The sequence below is a fragment of the Mandrillus leucophaeus genome, unplaced genomic scaffold (assembly GCF_000951045.1).
Source record: "Mandrillus leucophaeus isolate KB7577 unplaced genomic scaffold, Mleu.le_1.0 Scaffold1254, whole genome shotgun sequence".
NCBI classification, from domain to species: domain Eukaryota; kingdom Metazoa; phylum Chordata; class Mammalia; order Primates; family Cercopithecidae; genus Mandrillus; species Mandrillus leucophaeus.
The window spans coordinates 390,160-401,874 of record NW_012100921.1 but is presented as its reverse complement, the minus strand read 5'-3'; positions in this window follow the sequence as shown (position 1 = coordinate 401,874).

The window sequence follows — 11,715 nt, the reverse complement described above, 5'->3', positions numbered from 1 at the left end:
ATGAGGAAGCCCACTCACACCACTCCTACTGAACATAGGACTGGAAGTCCTTGTCAGAGCAATAAAGCAAGAGAAAGAAATAAAAGGCACCCAAATAGGAAAATAAGATGTCAAACTATCTCTATTTGCTGTTGACATAATTCTATACCTAAGAAATCCTAAAGACTCTACCGAAAGGCTCCTGGAAGTGATAAATGGCGTTACTAAAGTTTCAGAATACAAAAGTCAATGTACAAAAGTCTGTACCACTTCTATACACCAACGACATTCAGGCTGAGCATAAAATCAAGAAAACAATCTTGCAATTGCCACAAACAAAATGAAGTATCTAGGAATACTTTTAACCAAGGAGGTGAAAGATCTCTACAAAAGGAACTAAAAAAAAATTCCTAAAAGAAATCAGAGATGATACAAATAAATGGAAAAACATTCCATGATCATTGATAGGAATAATCAACATCATTAAAATGTCCATACTGTGGAAAGAATTTTTGGCTAAGTCCCCAAAATCAGTTGCAACACAAACAAAAATTGACAAGTGGGACCTCATTAAACTAAAGAGCTTCTGCAGAGTGAAAGAAACTATCAACAGAGCAAACAGACAAACTACAGAATGGAAGAAAATATTCCCAAACTATGCCTCTGACAAAGATCTCGTCTCCAGAATCTGTTAAAAAAAAAATTAATAAATAAATAAGCAAAACCAAATAACCCCATTAGAAAATAGGCAAAGGACATGAATACACAGTTCTGAAAAAAAGATACATAAGCAGCCAGCGAACATATGAGAAAATGCTCAGCATAACTAATCATTGGAGAATTGCAAATCAAAACCACAATGAGACACCATCTCACACAAGCTAGAATGACTATTATTAAAAAGCCAAAAAACAGCAAATGCCAGTGAGGTTTTGGAGAAAAGAAATGCTTATACACTGTTGATGGGAATGTGAATTAGTTCAGCCACTGTGGAAAGCAGTCTGGAAATTCCTCAAATAATTTGAAACAGAGGTACCCTTTGACCCAGCAATCTCATGACTAGGTACATACCCAAAGGAAAATAGATCCTTCTACCCAAAAAAACACGTGCACTTCTATGTTCATCACTGTGCTATTTACAATAACAAAGACATGTAATCAATCCAGGTACCCATTAAAGGCAGATTGGCTAAAGAAAATGTGGTACATACATACCATGGAATACTATGTAGCCATAAAAAATAATAAAATCATGGTTTTTTGCACTAACATAGATGCAGCTAGAGGCCATAATCTTAAGTGAATTTAACACAGAAACATAAAATCTAATAACACGTGTTCTCACTTCAAGTGGGAGCTAAACATTGAGCACACATCAACATAAATATGGAAACAATGGAAACTGTGGATTACTATAGCAGGAGGAGTAAAAAAGTGACCTAACAAGTACTGTGCTTACAACCTGGGTGATGGGATCCATACCCTAAACTTCAGCATTACACAATATTCTCTTGTGACTAACCTGTGTACGTATTCCCCATATTTAAAATAAAAGTTGAAATTTTAAAAAAGAAAATGATTCAATGCTAAAAAAAAATTTATGGTCAACCTTCAGTATAAAAATGGTAAAATCACTAATGCTTTATGAAAAGTTTATGGGGACAATGCTTCAAAATAAATTAACACTTTACAAATGGATAACTCATTTTAAAAGAGATGATATGATGTCAGCAGTGAATCCTGAAGCACAGAGCATCCACATCAATTTTCAAGGCAGAAATTCATCTTGTTTGTGCCCTAATTGAAGAGGACCTACGACTAACAGCACATGTGGAAGTGGACTTTTCTGCTAAGCTATAGGCATCGTTAACCTGCCATTGTTTACTAGCTTGCTTTTCCATAGTAGCTGGCAGTCACAAACACTGTTGTGAAGCCTAAGACTGGTCTTTGAGATATTTTTCAGATTTTGCTGCAAATGGACCAACTGACCCTAAGTGTACCAGTGGCCCATAACCTCAACTATATTGGTCTGTTCTCATGCTGCTAATAAAGACATACCTGAGACTGGGTAATTTATAAAGGAAAGAGGTTTAATTGACTCACAGTTTAACATGGCTGGGGAGGTCTCACAATCATGATGGAAGGTGAATGAGGAGCAAAGTCACATCTTACATGGTGGCAGGCAAGAGAGCATGTGCTGGAGAACTCCCATTTATAAAACCATCAGATCTTATGAGACTTATTCACGATCACAAGAACAGCATGGGGAAAACCAGACCCCATGATTCAATTACCTCGCATGACACATGGGGATTTTGGGAGCTACAATTGAAGATGACATTTGGGTGAGGACACCGCCAAACCATATCACCAACCAAGGAACTGACTTGACTGATCTTGTGACTCCCCTACTTCCCAGGAACTGACTCAGGGCATGAAAACTAGTTTTAATACTCCTACAATTTCATCCCCAACCAATAAGCAGCACCCATTCTGTAACTCCCTGCCCACCAAATCAACCTCTAAAAATCCTAGTCCCTGAATTCTTGGAGAGGCAGCTTTGAAAAATATCCCCTGTATTACTGGCTAGATTACCTTGTAGTAATTAAACTCTTCCTTTACTGCAATACCTTTTATCTCAGTTTTTGACTCTAACTAGGCAGTAGGTAAGAACTCTCCGGAAAAGCTTCACCTGAGAGTCCTTTTTTACCATGACAATGTTTCTGCTTATTTCTCTCATAAAACAAGGACAATTTTGCTAGAGTTTTGATGAGGAATCATTAGGCATCTACCTTATAGCCCTGATTTGTTGCCTTCTTTTTTTTTATTATTATTACTATACTTTAAGTTCTAGGGTACATGTGCATAACGTGCAGGTTTGTTACATATGTATACTTGTGCCATGTTGCTGTGCTGCACCCATCAACTCATTGGCACCCATCAACTCGTCGTTTACATCAGGTATAACTCCCAGTGCAATCCCTCCCCCCTCCCCCCTCCCCGTGATAGGCCCCGGTGTGTGATGTTCCCCTTCCCGAGTCCAAGTGATCTCATTGTTCAGTTCCCACCTATGAGTGAGAACATGCGGTGTTTGGTTTTCTGTTCTTGCGATAGTTTGCTAAGAATGATGGTTTCCAGCTGCATCCATGTCCCTACAAAGGACACAAACTCATCCTTTTTTATGGCTGCATAGTATTCCATGGTGTATATGTGCCATATTTTCTTAATCCAGTCTGTCACTGGTGGACATTTGGGTTGATTCCAAGTCTTTGCTACTGTGAATAGTGCCGCAATAAACATACGTGTGCATGTGTCTTTATAGCAGCATGATTTATAATCCTTTGGGTATATACCCGGTTCTAACTTATTTTAATTTCCTAATTATAAAAAAATGTGCAAAGGACACCATTTCTCTTCAATTAATAATGGAAAAAAAGACTACATTGACACTGCCATGGTTGAGTTCCCAGGATGCTCAGTTCTTTAGGAATAGACTAAATGGCTGGTATCATTTTTTATAAAAGTGTTTTGAACTTGATAAAGCTCATGTTGATAAATAAAGTATATATTTTTTATTTTTATCTTTTAATTCCAATTTTCATAAACTTTTAAAAGTTATCTTATATTTTGTATTTCCTGGTGCTATTATAAAGGATATTCTTTTATTTTTCCAATCATTTGCTTTTTTAATAGAAACACAATTGATTTTAAAATGTAGACTTTGTTTACTGTTGCCTTGCTAAATTCATTTATTGTTTCTAATAGTTTCTAAGCATTTTCTATATCATTATGTGATATGCAAAAAATGTTTGTACTTTATTTTGAAATATTTATACCTTTATTTTTGTGGCCTATTACACTGGCTATAAACTCCAGTATAACATAAAATAGAAAATGGTGAAAGTGAATCTCTTAGCCTGTTCGTGGTTATAGAGAGAAAGGGTTCAGTATATTACCAGGAGGTATAATGTTAGGTGTAGGATATATTAGATGCTTTTTATCAGGTTGTGGAAGAACCCTTCTTTTTATAACTACAGTTTGTAACTGTAACTCCAAAAACTACAGTTTTTGGAATGTTTTTCATTTCAATGTTTTTGGAGGTATGTGTTTGTTGGATTTAATCAACAACAGGTGTTGAATTTTATCAATTTTCTACCTTTATTGAAATTATCATATTAAATTATTCTCATTCAGTTAATGTGGTGAATTTACACTGATTAATTTTCAAACTTGAAATCAGTCTCAGATTCCTAGAATAAAGCCTACATGGTCATTAGGCATTTTCATCTTTACATATTGTTATATCTAATTTTTAAATACTTTATTGAGGATATTTACTTGTGTATTTATAACACATTATTTCACTTTATTTCAATGTAATTATAAGAATGATGTATTCATAATAGGTTGGTCACATAAAATGAGATGGGAAGTGTCCTCTATTTTTCAGAGAGAGATTGATAAGATTTATCTTAAGTCTTTGATAGAGCTCACCAACGAAATTATTTTAGAAGTTTTATTATGCCTTCAATTTTATTTTTTTAAAGTATCTTCTCTTTTTAGATTTATTTTCTTCTTGCATTGATTATTGTAGGTTGTCTCTAGCATATCTCAAAATATTGCACTACTAAAAACTTTACTACTGTGGTAGAATTTTGAATCTATATAGGATTTATCATTCAGCCTCTGGAGTGCAGGTGTCTGAGTAAAGCCTACAATATTTTTACCATTTGATTAATATAGTACCTATTAATAAGGGTGATTTGCTATAGGATACCCAATCAGTTCAGATCTCTTTGTATTATTATAACAGAGGAGAGAGCCTATGAAGTGCTAATAAATGGCTATAAATGTGTACTGTTTTCCATGCCAGTGAATGCAAACTGTTCCTCAATCTCCTTTTTGATATATATGAAAATTAAATTCACCAGATCAAGTCTGCATCCTAAGTGCCTGAGACCATATTAGTATGATATGGTAAAGATAATACATCTGGAATAGCAACTGCAATTTACTCTCATCCTCTAAGATCAATATGATCTTTGTAAGGGCCAGACTGGTGAAGTGAAGTAAATGGAGTTAAGATGGGACAATCACATGTATATACATTTGATATTTAAGGAAGTTATTAACTTCTGCCTTTACCTCCACAACATGATATTGTATTTCACTTAATATATTGGCTAGTAAGGGAGAGGGGTAATTCCAGACGCTTCCATTTGTTCTTCTTTTATAAAAAAACTTTAACTCCAAAGACCAGGGAATCAAAATGTGGATTCTGCCAATTACTGCATATGCTCATTCTAATTATGCATTTAGAAATAGAAAAATGATCACTAGGTATATCCACAGATTATGGTTCACATAGATCATAGATCCTATTGTGAGTCAGACCTGTTTCAGGATTTTATACCAGGCTCCTTCATACTTTCATCGTAAAAGGGGATCTAATTAATGTTTCAGCTCCCTGTATACTAGTAACAAGTCAGACACAGTGTACAGCAGTTTTTAGAATGCTTGGGTATTCCACTTTCTCTAAATAAATAGCTATAGGACCCTTTGTATTATTATAAGCCATGCCCACAGTCGTTTTTTAAACACATCTTCCTCTGTAGATCCATTCTCTCCCATTTTAGGCACATCCAACTGCAGTAGAGTTGCAGACAACTTTAATATTCCTAGAAGTTCTGTTGTACAGCTTAGAGAGTCTTTTAGAAACCACCTTTATCTACTTACCTTTATCTACTTTATCTTAAAAAAGGTTGCATAGTCATCAAATCCAAAACTTTATTGAATACGTTTTATATCTTCAAACTCACTGCAGATAACAGTTTTTACAAAGAGGGTCACCATTTTTAGAACCTCCTACAGCAATTTTCTTGCCATTTTTTTCAGCCTCCGTCTATCACTGAAACCATACATTTTAGGTTTTATTATAGCAGCAACCACCATGAGTTAATTTTTGCATTAGTTACCCATCTTCACAATAATGAAGAATGAAATACCACTCCAAAATTAGTGGGTTGAACACAAAAATAAGCCAAAAAAAAAAAAAAGCCACACAAAACATGTGTTTATCTCATAAGTTTGTGTCATGGCTTAGACTGGGACCTTATTGTACTATCCTTTGGGTTTACTACCTTATTTGGACCTTATTGTACTATCCTTTGGGTTTTCTACCTTATCTGGACCTTATTGTACTATCCTTTGGGTTTTCTACCTTATCTGGAGGTGAGGTAGGATGATAAGTGTGATGCTTGCTTAGGTTTTTTGGAGAGTTTTAAAATACTTTTTAATAAGACAATTTCTTTCAGTTCTTAGTAGTTGAGTTTTTGTAATTGAAGACTTTTTTGTTCTCCAATTTCTTTCATTTTATTGACACTAAATAATTGTACATGTTTGTGGGGTACTTGTGATATTTTGATACACGCTCACCATGTAAAATGACCAAATCAAGGTAATTAGGGTATCCATTACCTCAAACATTTATTATTTCTTTGTATTGAAAACATTCCAGATCATCTCTTCTAGCTACTTTGGAATATGCAATAAGTTATTTATTCTCATTACTGATTGTGAAGTCTATCAAATTATATTTCTGCATATACCAAGAAACATGTTATTTTTTATCTGCAAATGTGATGAAAAATGTATCTGTAAACTTTGAACAACACGACACTTTATCGCAGAGATAAACTCAATTTGTCCAGATGTATTTTGTGGAGGTAGATTTATTTCTAGATTCAAATTTCTAATATTGTATTTAAGATATTGTTGACATATGTGCTCAAGGGACATTGTGTTATATTTCTGTCATGCTTTTTGTACTGACTTTATCTGTTTTGGCTATAACATAATTCCAGTTTCATATAATCAGTTGAAAAGTTTTCTCTATTTTTTCCATTTCCTGAAGTTGCGTGAAAACAATAGATAAAGCATTCCTTTAAGATTAGATAGAATATTTTGAGAATAACCTAGGGAAAGCTTTCTCCATTTTTCCCATTTCCTGAAGTTGTGTGAAAACAATAGATTAAACATTCCTTGAAGGTTAGATAGAATATTTTGAGAATGATCTAGGACTGAGTTGGTAGTGGTTGAGCAACAAGGCCCTAGCCTTTAGTAGATCACAATGCTGACAGGGCAAAAAGTGGGTATTTTTAAGTAGTTATTTCATTTATTTAATGTTTATCGATTTATTTGCATCTTCTGTTTTTTCTAATTTTGGATTATTTATATTTTTCTATAAAACTAGTTAGTCTAAATTATTTCCCATAGCACAAATTTATTTATTATGTTTTATGAGCACTATCTGGTATTTTAAAACTGTATATTGTCTATTTGTGTCTTCTTTCATTATTTTAATCAAAATATTTGATTAAACTCACGAATATATTTATTAGTCTTTTCAAAAATATAACTTTTAGCCTTGATAATTCTCCACTATTTGTTTGCTCTTTTATTAATTTCATTTATTTTTTGACTGAAAAAAGTATTTATTGAACATTTTTATGTGCCAGGTTCTGTCATAGACACTAAAAACAAAGTAAGACAAAATCTCTGTCCCGAAGTCTGGAGAGTAGCACAATCCAGTGACATAGAAGAGTGGTCAAGGGTGCACCTCTGGTATAACTGGCCATTCTAGTGAGTAACATGAGTAAAAGGGCAAGAATTGTAAAATTTTCAAGCAAGGGAGTAAATTTTTTTTTTTTAAGTGGAATTTCACTCTTGTCACTTTGGCTGGAGTGCAATGGTGCAATCTCAGCTCACTGCAACGCCCGGGTTCAAGCAATAATTATTTCTTGACTTTGGTTTTGAAAAGATAACTCTGAATGCTGTGTTGTTAAAAAGGTTTAGGTTTGTAGGAAAGCAAGAAAAGAAGCAGACACATCTAGAAGACTATTGCAGTAATTCAGATGAGAAATGTTGATGGTTTGGATGTACATGATAGCAGTGTAAGTGGTGAGAAGAGTCAGAGTCTGAATATATTTTGAAAGTAGAGACAGTAGGATTTGCTGGTGGATGGCATGTGATGTGTGAGAAAAATGAGAAGAATTAAAAATGACACTAAGTTTTTCTTCAGATAGGCAATTAGAGGAATACAAATTTACTGATATGAGCAATAGTATGGAATAGACAGAAGCTCAATTTTTAACGTTTTATTTAATATGCCTACTAGACATGCAAGATTTAGGCAACTGGAAAGAGGTCTTTCGTGAAGACATACATTTGTGAGTCATCAACATAAAGATGGCATTTAAAGGCCTGTGGCTTTTTAAAACCAAATAAGTGAATATATATAAAGGAGCAGTTTAAAATTTGAGTACTGAACCCTCGAATCTGTCTACTACCGAGAAAGGTAGGAGGTAATAGTAACCCGCATAAAACACTGAGAAGGAATATCCAACCGTACTGAAAGGCAGGTACAAAAAGAATTTCATAGAGGAGAGAGTAATCAACTGTGTCAAAAGCACCGATGGGCAAAATTAAATGAAGACTAAAAAATGATCATTGGATTAAGGAGAATATTGATGATCATAGTAAGAGTGGTTTGCATAGAGTGAGGAAGTTATAACCTATTTGAAATGGGTTCGAGAGAGAAAAGGAGAGAAATAAGAGAAAAGTAAACACTTTCATATATACAAAAAACCTATATATGAATTTAAACTTATTTTCTTTCTCCTCTTTTCTCTGGAAACAATCTCTTTCTTTCCCTGACCTCCTCAAATGGGCACATGCTCATTTTTCATGCTTTCTTTTTTGCTAGAATATACTGTGAATTATACATTTTAGCAGTATCCCATGTGCTTTGATAAGCAGAATATACGAGCTTGTTTAGCTTAACGATTTTTACAATTTCTATTATTCCTTTTCTGATGACTGAATTATTTGAAAATGTGTACATTTTAAATTTCCTAATAAATATTGTTTAAAAGGAAAAGGGAATTATTTTTCTTCTTTCTAAAGCAATTACCTTTTTTTTTTCTAAAGTGTATCAAACTTTTGATGGTCCATTTGTCTTTATTTCACCTTCGCAATTAAAATGTGTTTCCTAGCTACAGCTTTATAGTTGAAAGTTATTTTTTTCACCACTCAGAATTTAAAAAACAATGAAATATCTTTAATCATTTGTGTTGCTAAATCAGCTGTTAGTGTAAAGTTAATTCATTTGAAGATCTTACGCACATTTCCTGACTGCTTTAAACATTCTTCTATTTGCCTTTGACTTCCAGCAGTTCAATAATGCATGTCTAATTCAACTCTAGTGTATCTAATGTGGATTTTATTCATCTTTAATCTACTAACATTTGCTAAACTTCTTGCATCTCTGAATTAATGTATTTTATTAGTTTTACAATTTTCTTTGTCATCATCTCTTAAAATATGTATTTTTGACTAATTTTTCCCTCTACTCCTTCCAAAAAGCCAACTACATGTATGCAAATATTCTTGTCTACATCCTACATGTATTTCATGCTTCAAGTTCTGTTTCTTTCATTACTTTTTTCCTCAGTGCTTCAGTGTGGAGACTTTCTATTAGCCAGTCTTTTTTGCATTCATTTACTCTTGTTTAGGGCCTATTGTTGGATATATAAAATGGAATCTGAAGGTGGTTGTGAGTTCTGCAAGACATCTGGAAATTAATAGACTTGTATCAATACAATTCTTGTCTGCTATCCCTCAAAGAATGGGAGAGAGAGTGTGGGTCTGTTTCTGCTACTACGGCTGAGACCTTGATTGAGTGATGGGCTCAAGAGTTCCTTTTCTCCAGGGATATGTTAAGGTTGGTGCAAAAGTAATTGCGGCTTTTGTCATTACTTTTAAATGCCAAAACTACAATTGCTTTTACACCAATCTAATGTTAAAGTCCAATTCAAAATATTTTAAGCAAGAAGATAAATTTACGTGTTCTATTAAATAAAATATGCAGCAGTAGAAATGTATTTAATCACTGTTGGCTCCAGGCATCCAAATAATATTAGCTATCTATATTTTTACATTATTTGTTTCTGCTTTCTTCTGTATTCGGCCACAGACAGATTCTTCTTAAATGATTGCTAAATGGCCACTGACATCTCTAGATTTATATTCTACCAGCTAAGCAACACCAACGACAACTACGCCTGTTTCTCAATATTTCAATATAAGAGCAGACACACAGGTCACCAACTTAAGCCATGGATTTATTCCTGTATCAAATCACAAGTCAGTAGGGTGAGCTCTGTTGCTTGACCCTACCCACTGGGCTATGTACTGCCCTTCAAGTCAAATACCCAGTAGTACCAAACCAAGAAAAAGCAGGGGAAAAAATGATACTGAGTAGTGTTATATAAAAACAATTACCCACTGCTTAATCTTACAAGGAACAGATTCCAAATACTAATATAATTTGAAGTCTGCTTTTAGTCAAGTTGAGTTCAAGATGATATCATCAGAAGCAAGAGATAATGACAGTGGGAAGGAATTAGCTAAGCACACCAGCACACCATGGGTCATAACTTAAAGGAAAAAAAAGGCAAAAGAAGTTTCCTAATGCAATGAAGAGCACAGTGTTTTCTGCATAGATATCTAGTTACTGTCTCCTGCAGGAAGCCCTCTGCCTTGACACTGTTCTGGGTTTTCAGCTCTTCCTTTCATAGTCCCCATTGCTATGGACTTAGATTGGAATGAGTGAGAAGTTAGCCAAAGATGGATCTCTGAGAAGCAGCAACATTTAAAAGTCAGGTTCATTAAAAATAAAATAAGGAGAAGAGGATGAAAAACATTAGAGACATGAAAGAAAAACTGGGATTGTGTGGGATCATAGAAATTACAGTGGATAGATTTTGGAGAAATAGGTCATAACATAACACAATTTAAGGTAGTTCAGTTAAAAACGGTTACTACTGACTTTGATGACAGGTATTTCCCTGGTAACATCAACTTCTGGTTGAAGTTAGATTGTAATACAAGGGAAGAATAGGACATAAGAATGCAGCAATAATTAGTTCCAAAAATATTTTTCATCAACTTTCATTTAAAACAATCACTAAGGTTATGAGAAATTTTTCTATAGGGCAAAGGTGCCAGTAAATTCAAATGGGTTATAAACAGCAGAAATGCAAGAAGTGACTGATGGTCTGGGCTCCCAAGGGAATAAGAGGCTTTCTTGAAAAGAAAAAGAAATTGGTAACACATAAATATAGCAAGAAAGGACAAAATCAGGGCTTTACACATCAGAAGTTTATATGAGGATTATAATTGGAGATAGTTCACTCTTTGTCATTTCATTTTTTATGAAATTGAAATTAATGTAATATTACAAACATGAGTAGCAGGTGTATAAGGGGTTGATCATGATATAAACTTATTGCAAATCATAAAAGGTGAACACATAGACATCTAGCATTGAGATTCAAGTTAAAGAGAGAAGTTATGAACAAGCAGTGCTTATAAGTATATTGCTTACAATATACTTTAGAAATGTTCTACAAAGTACAGAAACCCATGATACAGTGTAAGATTATTACACAGTTGGGGTTGTAGGTCTTTGTGCTAGAAAAGCGGCCAATTTGGAGAAGACAAAAGTAATTTTGTTGATAAACTGTAGTGTTAGAATGGTATATGATTCTTAAAAATCTATTAAGAATATCTCAATTTGAGGATTAGAATAAAAAAATTAAAACCAGTGACAGCCCATATACTGGTAATCTCCTTATAAAAAGTGATTTTTTTCTTTGAATAATGGACAGTGTTCAG